Here is a 5,697-nt window from a genome sequence, read left to right on the forward strand (position 1 = left end):
ACTAGGCAATTCTTTGAGAAGTGGATGGCCCCTTCCTTCTTCCCAGTCTGTCTTACTTTGGAAACTCCACTGAAACCTGTCCACCATGGGTGACCCTGCTGGTATTTGAAATAGCAGTAGCATAGCCTCCAGGCTCCCAGCAGCATGCAAGCCACCACAGTACAACAAACTGACAGACGAGTGGTGGGCAAATTGTACATAGAATGCCAGATTGTGCAGTATTTAAACATGTTCATTGAACGGGTCAGGGAAAAAATAAGTGTTCTTTCTGATGACAGGTTGGTTGAAAACTTCACACTCAACATAGGCAACGACTTATTTCTCTTTCTGGTTGTCTTGGCAATACATCTAGGGCTTAACCGAAAACTGAAGCCTGGGGTGATATTTTGGCGACACTCTCTCTGAATGAGTTCTGAACCCCATCTGGACTGCTTCGTGCTTCATTATGTTCCCATCCTTCGTGCTCAACTGAGAGCCACAAGCAAATCAATAAAGTTATTTTTGGGCGTCATCACACCCCCTAACAGTGAAGTCCCTCGGCATCCGTCCTGCTCTCCTCTCAGCTGAATGTGACCCTTCTATCTCCAGCCACACTACATTCCAGACACCTCTCTCTTCAGAGCACCCCATTCAATACTTAACTGCTCTGTGCCATTTCTCTCAGCTTTTCAAAGTCAGTTAATCAATCAGCTAATCAACGAATCAATCAGCTAATGGTGTCACGACATGGAGACAAGTCCTACCATCTAACTTCTTAAATAACGTGTTTTTTCTCAAGGTATAGTTTACATGCAAAAAAAAAAAAAAATTGCACAGATCTGAAGGGTAGAGCATTGGATGAGTTTCAATGATTGTGAAAGGAGTTTTTCCAGTTACATTCTGGAGGGCAATTCTAGTCGTGGGATTTTGGAGCCAGGGCAGTGTATTTTTCTAGAACAATGGAAACTTCTGTACCATTATTCATCTCCATTCTGACTCTACCAACTGTCTGCCCCTGAACAGGTCCCTTCATCTCTAAGATCTCTGTTTCCTCAGGTGAGAAATAAACAGGTTGAGTCAAAAACTGGGAAAAAAAAAAAAAAAAAAAAACCAACTCACTGCCATCAAGTCGACTCTGACTGATAGCGAACCCCTTTGGGTCTTTGGGTTTTCAAGGTGGTAAATCTTTACAGAAGTAGATTGCCCAGTCTGGCTTCTGTGGAGTGACTAGTGGGTTTGAACAGCCAACCTTCTAGTTAGCAGTCAAATGCCTTAGGCACTATGCTACCAGAACTCCTTAGGTTGGGTCCAAAGGGCTTCTAAAAAAAAACCCTTCCAGGTCTTATTCTCCATCAGGCTATTTAGGAAGGCCTTTCAACTCTCTCAGGACACCCTCTTGCTCTGCCCACAGGTGGTATTAAGCTCAATACCTCAGCCACATCCTGCATTCAACATGCGGTTCTTTTCTTTAGAGCAGGGGCTGGCAAACTATGGCCCAGCCCTTGAGTCAAATCCTACCCACTGACTGTTTGTATTTGGTACTCAAGCTATGAATGGTTTTTACATTTTTAAATGTTGTTGTTGTTATGTGCCATCGAGTTGGACCCGACTCATAGCGACCCCTCCTTGGGTTTCTGAGCCAGTATCACTACGGAAGTAGATTGCCCAGCCTTCCTTAAATAGTTGGAAAAAAAAAATCTTGTATATCTTGTGACGTGGGAAAATTATATGAAACTCAAATTTCAGTGCCATAAATATTCACTGGAACACAATCGTCCATTTATTGCGTACAGCTGCTCTCACATTACAATGGCAAAGTCGAGTCATTGTGACAGAGACCACATGGCCTAAAAGCTAAAAATATACACTATGTGGAGCTTTACAGAAAAAGCTTACCCCACGTACTCGATAGGTAGATCTCTCCCTTCCTATGTCTAAGTGCTGATGGAGACTTGAGACAAAAGCAGCATACACACAAGTGAAACGACATTTGGTGAACAAAATGTTTCAACTTTGCAGCAAGGAAATAAATAATTAAATTATAACAATAAAGGGTCCTTTTTGTCCTTGCTAATACATCAAGAAGAAAAATAATAAAGCTCCTAGCTTTTGCTGCTTGGTTATTGCTGTTAGATGCCAGCGAGTTGATTTTGAGTCATAGCAACCCCATGTGACAGAGCCAAACTGCCCCATAGGATATCCTAGGCCGTAAACTTTATGGGGGGAGTGCTGGTGGCATAGTGCCTAAGGCACTTGACTGGCAACCAGAAGGCTGGCGGTTCAAACCCACCAGCCACTCCTTGGAAGGAAGATGGGGCAATCTACTTCCGTAGTGATGCTGCCTCGGAAACCCAAGGAGGGGTCACTATGAGTCGGGGCCACCTTGACAGCACTTAACAACAACAACAAACTTTATGGGAGCACATTGCCATGTCCTTCTCCCACGGAGCCACTGGATGGATTCAAACTGACTATCAGAAAGACTAGAAAAAGCAGAAATGCTACAGGACAGGCAGTGTCGTTATGAACCAGTTCACCTCTCCTTTCAAACAATCTGACAGAATTATCATTAATTATCAGTCATAAAAGTGCTCATACCCTTTGACCTAATAATCCAACTCCTGGAAATCTATCTACCCTATGGAAATAATCAAAAGAATAAAAAAAAAAAAACATGTCAAGATGTATCAGCATTTTTATATCAAAATGCCAGAAACAATCTGAAATATTTAACAACAGGAAATAAACCCGCAAATTACAGTTCCTTAACTCAATTAAATACTATACACTCAAATAATAGATAGGAAGACTAGATACATTAAAAAGTTATACTATAATTAAAAACCTATAAAAATAAACTGAGTATGATAAAGCCTTGGAAGGACCATGGACATGCAATTAATATTAGGTGAAGGGTCATAGATACACACTTTAGAAAAATATTTTATTTCTAAAATCCCCTGAACCAGCGTTGACAATTCCATAGACACCGTCATTAGCCCTTTTAGAAGACAAAGCCTTCATAGACAGAAAACACACACATACAGAACACAGAGCTGAGAGTGAGTGAGCGTCTAGGGCCACATTTCTTCTTAACAGAACAAGGATGATTCCTGGGATTTTTGCCCAAATCAATGTAAACCTATAATCTCTTAAGGGACTAACAGGAGACCATGGACAAAGAGAAGGATTGTTCTTACTGGATATAAAAATTAGAATCCCTCTAGTAGTGGTGCAAATGGTTAACACACCAGCTGCTAACTGGAAGATTAGAGGTCCGATTCCACTCACAGACACCTTGGAAGAAAGGCCTGGCAATCTACTGCCAAAAGACCAGCCTCTGCAACCCCCATGGAGCACAGTTCTACTCTGATACACGTGGCTCACCATGATCAAGGGCACAGGGAGGGTAACAAGCACCTGGGGCAATCGCTAAGTTGCGCCACCCCCCAACCCCCAATTTCAGGATGAACAGATGTTGACTGCAGCAACACGTCAGCAGAAACGCCTTCCCCACTCTTGTCTGGCTGCCTCAGTCAGGCACCTTTCACATTTGTGGTGCCTTAGAATGTCCTTCTGGGCCTCATCTGGCTTCCCCTTGGGCTTGGGCCGGAGGCAAGTACACCCCTGTGCCCCCATTGCTTCACTTCTTTGTGTACCTTGCTTGAGGAAGGATGTGGGGCCCAACCAAGTTAATAGAAACTGCTCAGTGGTGGCCCCCTTCAAGTGGCGGCCCCCCTTCAAGTGGTGCCCACGGCACATGCCACACGTGCCAAACCTTAGATAGGCCTCTGACCGTGAGTTAGAATCAACTTGACAACCACTGTTTGTTTTACCATCAAAACACTTTGCATCAAATTGAAATAGTTTTCTCAGGCAATGCATTTCATCCATACCATTCTTGCAGAAATGTGCTGAGTAGGGAAAAGTCCAACACAGTAAATGTGCCAACTAAGAAAAAAACTTCTACAAAAGAAATGTGCTGACTAGAGAAAATAAACCCACAAAAGAGTCTATGGTGTTGTTTGTATGTTTTCATGACACTCAGTTGAGCTGGCACGGTGGCCACATCCTTCTTCTGAGACCTGTGGGAAACTGAAGGCAGGCAGGAGGCTAGAGCCTCAGGGGTCCTAAAGATTGCAGGTTCACATACCCTCATGCCTCATGCAAACTACCAAACACAATTTACATTTAAGGCACGCCAAAGATATTAGCTAAGTAATAAATAAGTATTTGTGAAGTGTTTAAGATTCATAAACATCATCAGTATTGTTTTACAGATAAATAAAGTATGGTACATACATACAATGGAATATTACTCAGCTATAAAGGGAAATAAAATCTGGATACATGTCATGTTTTGGATGAAGCTTGAAAAGACTGCAACGCAACGCAACACAACACACTGACATCGAGTTGAGTCCTACTCATAACGACCTCTCCTTGGGTTTCCGAGGCAGTATCACTACGGAAGTAGATTGCCCAACCTTCCCTCCAAGGAGTGGCTGGTGGGTTTGAACCGCCAGCCTTCTGGTTAGCAATCAAATGCTTAGGCACTACGCCACCAGAGCCTCCTATTATGGTAGTGAAATAAGTCCATCACAGAAGGATAAACATTGTGCAATCTCACTTGTATAAAGTATCTAGAGTTTATTCGTGGTCACCAGGGGCTGTCAGGAGGGAGGGGGAAAGGGGGACTCACTGCTTAGGGGACATGGAACTTGTGTGAAGGGTGATAGGAAGATCTGGCAATGAATAACGGTGACAGTGAACAACATGATGAGCAGAACTAAAGTCACTGAATTGTACAGGTTGAAATGGCAAATGTTTTTTTTTTACATATATATTTACTACAATTAAAAAGACAAATGTTAACAGACTGAATTAAGATAGAGAGAGATGTGCTATTTATAAGGAGCTCTGGTGGCGTAGTGGATGAGGCATTTGGGTGCTCATCAGGTCAGTGGTTCAAATCCACCAGCCGGAAGGAAGATGGGGCAATCTACTTCAGTAAAGATGTACAACCTTGAAAAACCAACAGGAGTCACCATGAGTCAGAATCGACCCAGTGTCGGTGAGTTGTTTTTTTGGGGGTTTTTTTAGTGCTATTTATGTCACTGAATTACACACATGAAGAAGGTTGCAATAGCAAACAACTTGTTGTACATATATTTACCACAATAAAAAAAATCCTCTTCCACAAATAATTTTAAAAATATATCAGTATTATTTCTCCTATAAAGAAAAATAAACCAAAAATCAGTCTTATTTCCATCAAGACAGATCAAGTTTTTAAATATATTGAACACAATGCCCTTTAAGGAAAAAAAAAAAAAGGAAAGAAAGAAAAAAGCTTTAGCAATTTACTGCTCAATCTTTTACAGCAAATGTAATTTTAAAACAATTTTCTCACTAACCATTGTTTTATCACTTAGGCAGTTATTTGAACAAGGTTTCAGAGAATATGGAAACACAAAAGCTAGGGAATCTCTAACATCCATTGAGAGGAAAAACTCATGTTCTCAAAGAAAAACGTTAGTGGCTTAGAGAACAAGGGCTTTTTATGTAGAGACATGGTTGTTGTGTTGTTAGGTGCTGTAGAGTTGGCTCTGACTCACAGCAACCCTATGCCAAACTGCCAACTTTTCGGCTAGTAGTCATTAACCATTTGTGTCACCCAGGAACTCAAAAGATATATTTATTAAATTGAATTAAAGG

At 41.7% G+C, this 5,697-nt stretch overlaps 1 protein-coding gene across 1 annotated transcript in view; it reads right to left on the bottom strand.

Moving 5' to 3' along the window:
• The window catches only part of CTPS2 (CTP synthase 2), a 127,165-nt gene that overhangs the window by 44,274 nt on the left and 77,194 nt on the right, over nucleotides 1-5,697 (bottom strand). The window lies entirely within an intron of this gene.

Source organism: Orycteropus afer, unplaced genomic scaffold (assembly GCF_000298275.1).
Source record: "Orycteropus afer afer isolate SDZICR_OR568_19922 unplaced genomic scaffold, OryAfe1.0 scaffold01073, whole genome shotgun sequence".
Lineage (NCBI taxonomy): Eukaryota > Metazoa > Chordata > Mammalia > Tubulidentata > Orycteropodidae > Orycteropus > Orycteropus afer.